Here is a 13,482-nt window from a genome sequence, read left to right as displayed (position 1 = left end):
AATCAATTTAAGATTTCAGAATGATAACGAAGGTGCAGTTATCAGAGCCTGGATAATGCTATGTAGTATATACATTTTTATACTAATAAACATTTACCAAATTTAGCAGACATGGATATGCAGGAAGCTTTGCAAAATAACTTCTAAATTCCAGCTGGGACAGCTGTAGTTTCAAACAAGTGGAATAGAGTCTTAGAGCAGCAAGTGAATGCAAAATACACAGCCAAAATGAAAGAAACACTTTTATTATATCAATACTACATTTCTGGATCAACAGGTTAATATCTTTAATACTGTTACCAGTTAAAAGCAGTTATGAATGCCACTACTTAACATCAACTGTATTACCCTTAGCTAATCTAAAAAGAATGGAGTGCTTCTATAATTCTAAAGGAATGCAGCACTCATTGTGCAGAAAATAATGCATGATCTTTTATTACAGTAAAACCAACATTTTTTGTGAAGTTTTTAAGCCTCTAGGTTGTAGCCAGAGAAGTAGGAGCAGGTCACCCTGATGAACTCAAATGCAAATACGCAAGGATAATAAAATTACATGCAACTCAAACTCTATCAATCTACCAACCAAAATGATTACTAGTTAGATGACCAAGTTGGTACTATAGTATATTTGGCACCATCCAGGTTAATTATTAAATATAATGCTATATTCCACCTATAAGGACTCTCAGGACCTCTTCTCTTAAATCTTTATTGTACTGAATGGATGTTACTGATTTAAATGATTTCAAGCCAACTTCTCCAAAATGCTACACTCTTGTATTCTCCATACTTCGACAGAAATTATCAGAGACAAGAAAACTATAACATTCACATTTTACTCCTTTCCTCGGGTATTTATGAGTGATCGCCTAACTCCATGTGAGAAATCTTACAGATAAAAATAACTGTGTTCAATGGAAATGGTCAAAAACTTGTAAAACCATGTTAAAATCATCAGGAATATTTTCTGGTTTACATATGCACTGGGCAATATTTTCCATATCTTTAAAGTGGAAAGCCTTGTACATATACTGGATTGTTTTTGACTGGAGAGACTCGACCACTCCTTAAGCTTAAGAACAGCACCACAAAGCTAAAGAATCCCAACCAAAGACCAACTAGGAGAGCAACTTGGTTTTCTAACATAACAATAAATCACTGAAAGTTCATTGTGGAAAATATGAAATCATTGGTCGAAGTTAATTTCTTTATGAAAGATATTGATGACTTCATGGAAGATAACGGTTTACAGTTTAGAGTAAAATACATAAAAATGACGTACCTTTACTGGGAAAGGCCATCATAAATGTAAACCCCAACATTTTGGATCCCCTCTCTTCCCAGTTAGAAATCTTGTTAGCTGTGCCTCTGCCCCTGTAAAGACCAAATAAAAATTCTACGGTGACACCCCATCTAATAATATGGAATTATGACCTTTCAAACAGGGGTAACTGAATCTTGCATCTGCTCAATTTGGGGTAAGGACTGTAGAAAAGGTACAAGGAACCTACTTCTAAGACTGAGATGCTTCCCAAACAAGCATTCTCAAAAGAAATCAGATAGTTTCAGTCCTACTTTGCTCCAGATTTCAAATATGTGCCTCAGCACACAGTGCAAGATTCCCCATCTGTTAGCTTCTTGCCTTTGTGTGATTGAGCTTCTTTCAGAGAAATTTTAAGATTCAGTAATTTAAGTGAAGACCCTTCTCAGTTATCTATTTCCAAAAAAAGAAGTTATGTCTTACCATAATGTTCCATCTGTGTTGTTGATCTTCGTTCATTCACTACTGATAGGTTATTGGTTCCATCCTCAGAACTGAGCCGGCCAATATCAAGCTCGTGTCAGCAAAAAACTCTCGAGCCAAGGTCCTACCCAGAATGCTCTACTCCCTGTTACTTCAGATCAAGTTTGCAAGTTGATAGATAAAAGTAGAGGCTACCTCTGGTCATAACAGACCTACCAGAAAGGAGTACATGAGATCAACCAAGAACCTCCGGATGGGGGATGGAGGGTGGGAAGTAATAAGACGTTATGTACCTACCATAACGTTCCATGTTAGTTGTCTTCTCACCTTCTTTCTTGCTGGTTGGGTTCGGAGCCGACCCTCGGCTCAGACTCGGCCATTTTCTAAAGCTTGAGAGCTACTTACTGGCTCGAGTCCTCCCTATATCCCACAATGCCTGGCGCTAGACCCCAGATCTCATTTGGAAGACCTAACACCAAAATAATACAAGAGGACAACTGTCCCAAAAAGCAAGACTTCAGCTAGAGGGCTGAAGAAAAAGGTACAGAACATAAAATGGTAAAGACTCAGCCAGTGACAAGACTCGTAGGAAGACTCTTCTCGGTCCATCTAGGCTAGGGGGATGGAGGGTGGGACGCAAGAAAGAAGGCGAGAAGAAGACAACTAACATGGAACGTTATGGTAGGTACATAACTTCTTAATGTTAAGTTGTCTCTCTCCTTCATTCTTGCTGGTTGGGACAGCGTCCCTAGCACCTTAGTCCTGGGTGGCTCATCGGAACAGACTCTTGAGCACAGTGGAACCAAAATCAGCTCTACTCCTAGAGGCTACATCCAACTTATAATGTGAGATGAAGGTATGAGGGGTGGCCCATGTGGCTGCTGCACAAATGGCTTCCATTGGTAGTCTTGCTTGAAAGGCTGCCGAAGTAGCTAAAGCCTTAGTAGAGTGACCTTTAGGTTTAGCAGGGAGTTCTTTATGCCTCAACTGATAAATAAGGGTAATAATAGAGGACAACCACCTGGATAAAGTTACTTTAGACACTGGTCGACCCTGCTTACCCTCCGCATAGGACAGGAAAAGTTGTTCTGATTTCCTTATTTGTTCAGTCCTATGCAAATAGAAACGTAATTGCCTATGAACGTCCAACTGTTGTAATTTGTGTTCAGCTTTGTTGGAATAATTTGGAAAAAAGACTGGCAGATCGATGGATTGATTCAAATTGTTCTCGGAGGGGACCTTAGGAAGGAACGAAGGATTAGTCCTGAGTGAAACTCTATCCTTATGGAAAACTAGATAAGGAGAACGAACACAAAGGGCTTGGAAGTTCAGAAACTCTCCTCGCTGATGTAATAGCCACCAAAAAGAGGGTTTTCCAAGTAAGCAATTTCAAGGAACAGGAAGCTGCCGGTTCAAAGGGAGGAAGTATCAAGGAAGCTAGGATCAAATTTAAGTCCCACGGAGGAGGGGGATCTCTCACTGGAGGCCTGAGCAAGATTGTTCCCTTCAGAAAGGCTTTGCAAAGCTTATGGGACATGATGCTGGTTTCTGACAGGCCCGTATAGAAATTAGAGATTGCCGCTAATTGAACTCTAATGGTGGCCAACAAGGAGCCCGCTTGAAAAAGTTCTGCTAAGAAGTCCAGAACGTTATGGACAGGGGCCGTGAAGGGATCTATATTTCTAGCCTCTGCCCAGAAAGAGAAACGTTTCCACTTACTAGCATAAGTCTTCCTGGTTGGAGGTTTGTGCGAGGAAAGGATAATCTCACGCACTGAATTGGAAATACTGGGAAGCCTGGCTAAGGTTGGAAGTGGAGCAACCAAACAGTGAGGTTGAGAGACTGAAGAGGACTGATGCAGCCTGCCCGACTGATGGATCAGGAGGTCCGGAACTGGGTCCAGATTCCAAGGCTGCTCTAGAAGGTGACTATGCAGGAATGGGAACCAGATTTGTCAAGGCCAGTAGGGGGCAATGAGGATCATCCTGCAACCCAGCACAGTAGCTTTCTGAATTAGTTTGGGAATTAGTGGAAAGGGTGGGAATGCATACAGAAGTCCCTGGGGCCAATCGTGAACTAGAGAGTCTCTGGGGGAGTGTCCGGGAAGAGGGAAGAGAGTGAAGAAACTGTCGCACTTGCTGTTGAGAGGAGTTGCAAAAAGGTTGCAGCAAGGCTGACCCCATTTGCGGAAGAATCGGTCCGCTAATGTCCGGTTGAGAGACCACTCGTGAGGCATGAGAATAGCTCTGTTGAGCCTTGTCCGCTATGACGTTGGACTTCCCAGGGATGTGTGTTGCCGTCAGAAACCGTTGAGAGGAGATCGCCCACTGCCATAGTCTGAGTGCTTCTCGACATAAGGGATATGACTTGGTTCCACCCTGCTTGTTGATGTACCACACTACAGACATATTGTCTGCCTGAATTGCAATGGTCCCAGTGGGTAGAGAGTTCTGAAGAGCTTGCAACGCTAAAAGCACTACCCTCATCTCCAAGACGTTTATGCGCAAGTGGTACTCGTGGGGTTGCCAGGTGCCCTGGACAGTCCTGCCCTGAAAATGCCCCCCCCCACCTGATCAGGGAGGCATCCTTGGTCACCGTGGCAACTGCAGGAGGAAGGACAAATGGTCTGCCCTGGGGTACTGATGGAGAGACCATCCACCAAGCCAAGTGGTCTTTGCATGACTGTGTAATTATTATCTTGTGAGACAAAGGAAGTTGTTGAAAGGACCATTGGGTGAAAAGCATCCACTGGAGAATCCTCATATGAAAACGAGCCAGGGGAACTAATATGATCGCTGCTGCCATGAGACCTAAGGTTTTTAGGATGACTCTGGCCTGAATCTTTCTGCATCCTAATAATACCTGTACATGTCGGCGAATGTCTGCCACTCTGTCTACTGGAAGCCTTGCAGACAAATCTTTTGTATTAATCTTGCTCTTATAAAGGTTAATGACTAACAAGGCGACAATGCAGACTTTTCGAAATGTATTGACATACCTAGGTTGGAGCATGTTTGGATGGTATAATCCCTGGCTCTTAGCAATTGATGTCTGGTGGTAGCAGTAAGGAGTCAGTCGTCTAGATATGGAAACACCTGGAATCCTTGCCATCTCAGGTGAGCGGTAACCACTGCCATGCATTTGGTAAACACCCTGGAGGCTATGGTGAGACCAAAGGGCAGGGCTCTGAACTGGTAATGACTGGCTCCCAGCCGCAAGCGGAGAAACCTTCTGAACACCTGTCAATTTTGATGTGGTAGTATGCATCACGAAGGTCTATGGAGCACATCCAATTGTCCTGACCCAAAAAGGGTAGAATGGACTGAAGCGTGACCATCCGGAACTTCCTTCTTTGAACAGACTTGTTTAGTCTGCTGAGATCCAAAATGGGTCTCCAGTCCCCTGTCTTCTTTGGTACCAAAAAGAACTGAGTAAATTCCGGATCCTTGCTGTCTGCTGGGACTTGTTGGATGGCCCGTTTTTTTTAGCAGTCTTGAAATTTCTTGTACTGCCTGTTCCCTTAGACTGGGTGGAACATCTGGGATGGGGTTGTTTGATTTTAAGGGAGTGTGGACAAATGGGATTTTTTAACCTCCGGACATGAGAGACTGTACCAATCTGTCTCGAGTGATGAGATGCCAGGTTTCTGGGTACAGAGGCAACCTTCCCCCGACTGCCTCCGAAGGTGGACAGCCGGGCAGCCCCTCAGGGGTGCTGGAAGGGCTTGTCGGAGAAAGATTCTCTGCTACCCTGATTCTGCGGACCCCCTCTGCCCCGCGAGCGGCGTCTATTGTTGTTCCCTCCTCTGCCTCTAGAGGGAAACTCGCCACGTGTGTCAGGCACGGCTCCCTGGGGTTTCCGGAACCACATCTTCCCACTCTTCTGACTCTTAGGGTATGGTCTAGAGGAAGTGGAAAAATGGACTCCAACGATAGAGAGAGTCTTGCTTTCCTGCTCACACCTGGTAAGTGTATCTTTCACCTGAGGTCCAAACAGAGCCGAACCATCAAAAGGGGTGTTGGTGAAAGATGCTTTGAAGGGATCAGCGAAGTTACATAACCGCATCCAGGCATGCCTTCTCAAAGCCATGCCTGTGCCTGTGGCTCTACTCGCCCCATCAGCCGCATACGAAATGAGCCGCATGGAGGAGTTAACGCTAGAATTAAGAGTCGCCAGCTGGGAGTTTATCTTGTCTTGAGCCCCCGCAGCTGAAGGATCTTGCAGGGTATCTCCTAGCTCCTTGACGAGATCCCTCTGAAGACGGGTATAAAGTGACATAAATAATTCAGCGACTGCATGGAGAAGGTTGCTGAGGAAAACATCCGCTTCCCGTATCTATCCATCATCCTAGACTCTTTATTAGGGGGATGGACAGGTACAGAAGTGTCAGCCAACTCCTTTTACGTGGCAGCTGCTACCACCATGGCATCAACTGGGACACCCTTTGTCAGAAACTGTTTATCTTGGGGGGGGCCGTGATAAACTTAGTGGGCCTGCGACGGGTTGGTTCCAGTGTGTCCGGAGCTGACCACGCCTTCCGAGCCAGCACTTCCATTAATGGATCAAAAGGCGGAGACACCCAGGAGGTGGAGGGGCGAGAACCAAACGCATCCAAGTATACCGACTCGTCCTCAGAAGGGTTAAGGGCAGACCAGTTCCCACTCTGTTCAAGGATCTCAAGGATGTCTGAGAAAGAGACATCTTCAGAGGGGGATCTTGGGGACCCTTCCGAATCCTCCAAGTCAGTATCTGACGTGACCGACTCTGGGGAGTCAACATGTTTCCTCTTACATTTCCTCTTTCGAGGGGGCTCCTCTGAAATCTCTGGGGAGGCCTCGGAAGAGGAAGATACACCCAATGGGGTGACCTGGAGCGTTTGATCCCCTCGCTTGGGGTCTGGAGGAGGAGCAGAGACTGAAGCAGGCACCCTGGGGGGAGGAGCTGAAGGGGCTGATCGAGGTGCAGACTCAGAAGTCAGCACGCTCCTCATGACCTCGAAGGCGCCCCTGTCCAGCACAGAAGAGGGCCCCCGCTCCGAAGAGATGGGAATCCTCTCCGGCACCGAAAGGGACGGCTCCGAGGCCGATATAGGAGCCGAGCTTACCTGCACCAAAGCTCCCAGAGGGAGAACGGGGGTCGGACAAGTGTCCGATGCTACTCACCCCCTCGGAGCAGACGAGGGAGTCCCGGCACCCAGATCCCTCCAAGGACGGAATCATTGAAGAAATCTGAGCCGACGAAGGAGCCGAAAGGGGAATCATCGGCGCAGTTTCCAGGATCTGAGCCCCAACAAGCTCCGGCTCCGAACTGACAGGAGGAGTCAGAGGAGGAACTACTTCAGAAAAGGGAGCAGCCACAGCCTGATGAGGAGGGCTAGTTAACATTTTAGCCAGGGCCTGCGATTTGAGGAGTCTACTAACCACTCTCTACAAGTCATGATCGGGCAGCCTCGAGGACCGAGAAGAGTGGGACCTATGGCTCCATTCAGATTGTAGCAAAGGTGAACCCAGAGCCAAGCGAATCGACTCCAGGGATGGCAATCTGGATCGCTTACGGCTCCCTGACAGCTCAGACACCAAGGTCGGAGCAGAGAGAGATTTTGATAGTTCGGTCCCGGCCGGAACCGAAATTGAAGCAGATGCTCCACATGGCGACGGCTCCATACTGGGAGCTGACGGCTTGGTGGGCTTAGGGGTTTTAGCTGGCTGAGACTTTGCCAGAGACCCCTCGGGTTTTAGTAAACTCCTGAGAATTAACTTGTTCCTACGCTCCTGCAGGACTCTCGGACTAAAGGCATGACATACCGAGCAAGAGTCCTGCAGGTGTAGGGAACCCAAACAATAAACACAAGTGTGACCGTCTGTCAGAGACATTTTTCTGACAGCACAAGTCACACTTCTTGAACCCTGATACCTTGGGTATCCTTTGACATGTTATAAATAAAAGGAATACCGATGGATGAAATTTTAGACTAGTGCAGAAAAACACACACTCACTAGTCTCACACCTTCACACAAAAATTTTAGGTAACTATACTAACAAAAACTAAGAGACTATAATCTTAGACTACAAAGGCTAAACACTACTTCCTACTGAAACAATATCAAGGGGAAGGGGATAGCCTCTAACTTAAATGGCCTGCTTAGGGAGATGGGTGGGGAGGGGAGAAACTCTAAGTAAAAACGAGTTTCCTAAGGGTCAGAAAACACAGGGAAACTAAGACTAGTCTACAGTACTACTCTGATTTAACAAAAGATTCGAAAAACATACACTAACAGTTTAACTACTAAAAATACAAAAGATTAATACGACCTGAGCCAGTGAAGCACAACCTCGTAGCTGAAGCGGCAAACGAGATCTGGGGTCTAGCGCCAGGCATTGTGGGATACAGGGAGGCCTCGAGCCAGTAAGTAGCTCTCGAGTTTTAGAAAATGGCAGAGTCGGAGCCGAGGGTCGGCTCCGAACCCAACCAGCAAGAATGAAGGCGAGAGAGACAACTTAACATTGAATGAACAAAGATTAACAACACAGATGGAACATTATGGTAAGACATAACTTCTTTATCTGATGCTGTTAATCTTCATTCATTCCTTACTGATGGGACAGAGTCCCCAGCTACCTGTATTCCTGGGTGGCCCTCATGAAAGGCATTCCTGAGCACCATGGAACCAAAGGAAGCTCTACCTCTAGAGGCCAAGTCCAATTTGTAATGAAGAATAAATGTATGAGGTTTAACCCAAGTTTCAGCTGAGCAAATATCACCGAGGGAAGCCTTGGCATGGAAGGCTGCTGAAGTTGCCATAGATCTTGTAGAATGTGCTTTGACTCTTGAGGCAAGGTGAGATTGTTTTTGTTAAAGATAAAGGTGATACAATTTCTCAACCATGAAGCCACTGTAACGTTTGATACAGGATACAGGTCTAGGTCCAGAAAAAGCCAGAAATGGTCTGATTTACGGGTAGATTTTGTTCTGTCCAGATAATATCGTATTTGCCTATGAACATCCAAGGAGTGCAAGGAATACTCTCCCTTGTTAGAATGGTTAGGAAAGAACACTGGGAGATCAACAGACTGGTTGATAGATCGCTCTGACACCACTTCTGGTAAAAAGGTAGAACTGGTTCTCAGTGATACCCTACCCTTATGGAAGATAAGGAGGTTTGATGCATAAGGCCTGAAGTTCTGACAATCGTCTGGCCGATGTTATTGCAATCAGAAACAAATTTTTCCAAGAGAGATATTTTACATCACAAGAGGATGCAGGTTCAAAGGGTGGAGCTGTTAAAGCTTGCAGAACCAAAGCCAAATCCCAAGGTTGTACAGGTTCTCTGAAGGGAGGTTTTAGGTGGATAACCCCTTTCAAAAAAGTCTTACAGCGTCTGTGTGACATAAGTGAAGAATCTTGAAAACCAATATGAAAATTCGAGATGGCAGCTAAATGTACACATAGATAGTAGAGGTAGACACCCCTGAGTGGAAAAGATGTGACAAGTAATCATACCATCGAGACCGGCGCTGCCAAGGGGTCTATTTGCTTATCTGCTGTCTACAGAGAGAACCTCTTGCATTTGTTAAGATAGATTAGTCTGGTGGATGATTTATGAGATGCAATAAGAATATTGAGCACAAGGGACAAAAGGTTTTCATACCTGGAAATCATAGGAAGTGGAGAAACCAAGCTGTCAGTTTCAGGGTTGTTAGATTGGGGTGGATCAGACCCTGCAGATGGGAGATCAACGTTGGTGATGGATTGAGGATCCATGGTTGACCTAGCAGGTGAGGCCAGAGGAAGGGAAACCAGACTTGTCGAGGCCAATATGGAGCAATGAGGATCACTTTGCTCTTCAACCATTGTGCTTTCTTTAGAAATCAGGGGAAGAGATGGATAGGCATAAAGAAGACCAGAGGGCCAAGCGTGGACTAGAGCGTTCCTTGATAACTGTCCCCGAGAGGGGATCAGGGCAAGGTAGTTGATGCACTTGTAGTTGGTTGAAGAGGCAAATAGGTCGCAGCAAGGCTGGCCCCAGCGGTGGAAGATTTTTGCCACTATTAGAGGATTGAGGAACCACTTGTGAGGCTGTAAAATGCACCTGCTGAATTTGCCCGCTATCACGTTGGAGCTCCCAGGTATGTGTGTTGCAATCAGAAAGCGGTTGTGAGCTATCGCCCATTGCCATATTCTCAAGGCCACTTGGCATAACGGGTAAGATCTGGTGCCCCCTTGTTTGTTGATGTACCAGACCACTGACATGTTGTCTGATTGGATCGCAATAGTCCCTGATGGAAGAATGGAGTGAAATGCGTGCAACGCTAGAAGCACCGCCCTCAGTTCCAGGACCGATATGCAAAAAGGCCTTGGTCTCCGACCAGGTGCCTTAGACCGAGCATCTCTGACATAGCGCTCCCCATCAGGGAGGCGTCCGTGGTCACTGTGGCTATCAGTAGATGGGTGGGTGAAAGAGCAAGACCATTGTTGGGGATTTCAAGTTGTCCACCAGAGTAAATCTTGTTTGCACATCTGAGTCACATTATTTGAAAAGACAAAGGATGTTGTAGAGGATACCACTGAGTGAGAAGTAGCCATTGAAGAAGTCTCATGTGGAATCTGGCTAGGGGAGCAATGGTGATTGAAGCTGTCATTGACTCCAATAGCTGAAGTACAGATAAAGCTGGGGATTTGTGGTGACAGAGCAACGGTTGAATGTGTTTTGTCTTATTCTCTGAAGTCTGTGTTCTGGAAGGGATGCTGTGCAATTTCTTGTTTCCAACAGTATTCCTATGAATTCCAAAGACTGAGCTGCGGTTGTGTTGGATTTCTCCCAGTTTATAGTGATTCCCAGGCCTTGAGCTGTTAAGAGAGTATACTGCAGAGCTTCTTCCAGTAGACGCTTGGTGGGGCGCTAAGCAGCCAGTCTCACCTAGATATGGAAATGCCTGGAATCCTTGAAGTCGCAAGTGAGCGATAACCGCTGCCATGCATTTTGTGAACACTCCTGGGGCTGTAGAGACGAAAGGGCAGGGCTTGAAACTGGTAGTGACTGGCTCCTATATGGAAGCGGAAGTATCTTCTTGAGCGTTTGTCCATCTTTATGTGGTAATACGCATCTTAAAGATCTACAGAGCACATCCAATTGTCTTCTTCCAGAAGAGGAAGGACAAACTGAAAAGTGACCATCCAGAATTTCTCTGTTTTTTACAAATTTGTTTAGTGTACTGAGATCCAGAATTGGTCTCCAGTCCCCTGTCTTTTTTGGCACTAAAAAGAACCTTGAGTAAAATCCGGATCCCATCTGGTCTGGGGGGACCGTCTGGATGACTCTTTTTTGTAGCAGTATTTTGATTTCATGTGCTGGTGTTTCCCTTTGACTGGCTGGAACATCGGGTAACACTCTTGATGAGACTAGGCAAAGATGGAAGGGGATGTGATAGCCTCTGGATATAATCCGTTGTACCCAAGAGTCAGTTATCTTTTGCTAGGCAGCAGGGTACAAGGAGAAACGAACCCTGACTGCTTCCAGAAGTGAGCAGTTGGGCAACGCGTCAGGAGCGCTGATAGGGTTGGCCAGAGAAAGAATCTCCGGAACCTCGGTTTCGCGGACCTCCTCTGCCCCAAAAGGGGTGTCTTCCATTGGAGTTTCCCCCTGTTCCTCTAGGGGCAAACTTGGCACGTGTATCCCGGAATGAACCCTGTGATTTCTTGTGCCAGATCTTTCTGCTCCTCTGATTTCTGGAATAGAGTCGCTGAGGAATGGCGTGTCTCACACCAACAGCAGACAGGTCTTGCCATCTTGTTCACACCATGCCAGCGTATCATTGACTTTAGGGACAAACAAAGAAGCAGCCTCTATGGGGGCATTCATCTGGTGAATAGACCTGCGCCTGCTGCTCTAGCTGCCCCTTCCATTGCGTGAGAAATAAGATGCATGGAAGTGTTGGAAATGGACTCTAGGGTGGCTGAGAAGACACATTACCACAGACATAATCAGAAACAACTCCTGCCAAGATTTCAAAGAGCTGGTTGATAAGATCTCACTGAAGCCTGGCAAAATGTGCCAAATAATTCAAAGACCTTACAGCGAAGGTCGATGAAGCAAACACATGCTTCCCTAATCTGTCAATCACCCAGAACTCCTTGTTGGGCAGATGGACAGTTTGTCTCTCTTCTGACAAATCCTTCTTAGTAGCAGCTGCACCACCATAGCATCTACTGGGAGACCACGTGACCAGAGGGGGTGCTCCGCGGGGTGCAGTATCATCTTGTCTGGCCTCTTAGGTATCCCTTCCATGTTATCAGAAGCCTTCCATGTATGCTGCACGATGAGCTGGATGAGCTCAACGGCAGGTAGGGGGCCGGGCATGAAAAGCTTCCAGAAATACAGATTCCTCAGAGAAAGGATTAGACGGCTTCCAGTCACCCCTCTGTCTAAGGATCTCGAGGATGTCACCAAAGGACACCTCATCAGAGGGTGACCATGGGGACCCTTCCCTATCATCAAAATCCATATCTTCAGTCAATGACTCCTCAGTGGAGTCCATGTGCTTCCTCTTCCACAATGCTTTGCTGGGCTCTTCCTCAGTGGGAGGTTCTGAGGAAGACTGCAAAGAAGGGGTCTCCTGAGGAGGAGAGACCTGAAGCTCTTGTGCCCGGTGTCCGGGGGTTGAAGCTTGGGGCAGTTGTGGCACAGAGGGGTGAGAGGACTCCGATAAATGAGCTTTGCCAGGGGAGGCAAGCGCCCTCTCCATGGCCTGGAAGGCTGGCCTGCCCAAGGAGAGATGGGAGCCTGGAACCAAGCACGACAACCTCAGAACCGGGGTCACACCCTGCCCTGACGAATCTGCCGCCAGACCAGGAGTCTCAAGAGGACTGTGAACCGTAAAAGCGAGAGCATGCCTGGAAGGTGCCAAAAAAAAAATTGGCATGGAGCCAGGAATGCCCTCCCCGATGGCACATCAACTGGCCTGAAAAGAGCCCGATGCCCAGTGCACCGAGGGCCACAAGGACGACTCTGGTTCCAAAGTGAGATCCACTATTGGAGTCAGAGGGAGGGAAGCTGCTGTCTGAGTAATAGGCTTCGAGACTTGAGTAGAAGTCGAAGGAGGAATATATGTTGGGGTTTCAGGCAAAATACGCTCACCTGAATGAGGGAACACGGGCTCTGATGGTTGAGAGAGACCTCTGGCCACAAGCAACTGGTCAACAAGCCGCAACACATCCTGCTCAGAAAGACTCTTGGTTGACCTCATGGAGAAGGCTGATGGTGATTCTGGCCTTTCCAGGAAAAGACTAGACTGACTGCTTGCAAAAGGATCCAATGAAGGGGAATATTTGGTCCTTGCTAGTTCAATAAGTGCAGAGCTTGGAGCCGAAGATGTCGGCGCTGTGGTAGATGAAGGTGTCTGCACCATAAAGGCAAAGGTCTGCCCCAAAGGGTACGGTGCCATAGTGGAAAGTGTCGACACCAGTAATAAGGACGGTGCTGAGAAGGACCGCACCAAAGTACATGTCGGTGCCGAAAAAGTCTGCATCGTGGAGTACAGAAGAGTCATACTTGGAGCCGAAGGTGACTGAAGCTGTATTGACGGTGCCATTAGGGGTTGCGACAGAACTGCTGGAACAGAAGCTGTCTGCACATGAAACTCCGGCGCTGATATCGATAAAAGAGACATGGCTGAAGTCAGAATCATTTAGGGCGGTGCCGAGCCTGGAGCTGACAGGGTTACAGGTGGCAACACCGGAG

At 47.0% G+C, this 13,482-nt stretch overlaps 1 protein-coding gene across 1 annotated transcript in view; it reads right to left on the bottom strand.

Moving 5' to 3' along the window:
* UGGT1 (UDP-glucose glycoprotein glucosyltransferase 1) overlaps nt 1-13,482 on the bottom strand; it is a gene marked incomplete in the record, with an annotated part of 2,149,769 nt that overhangs the window by 401,768 nt on the left and 1,734,519 nt on the right.

The sequence above is a fragment of the Protopterus annectens genome, chromosome 4.part1, assembly GCF_019279795.1.
Source record: "Protopterus annectens isolate FY-2018-M chromosome 4.part1, PAN1.0, whole genome shotgun sequence".
NCBI classification, from domain to species: Eukaryota; Metazoa; Chordata; order Ceratodontiformes; family Protopteridae; genus Protopterus; species Protopterus annectens.
Note: the sequence above shows the minus strand (reverse complement) of the source record. Positions and strands in the feature narration are given on the sequence as shown.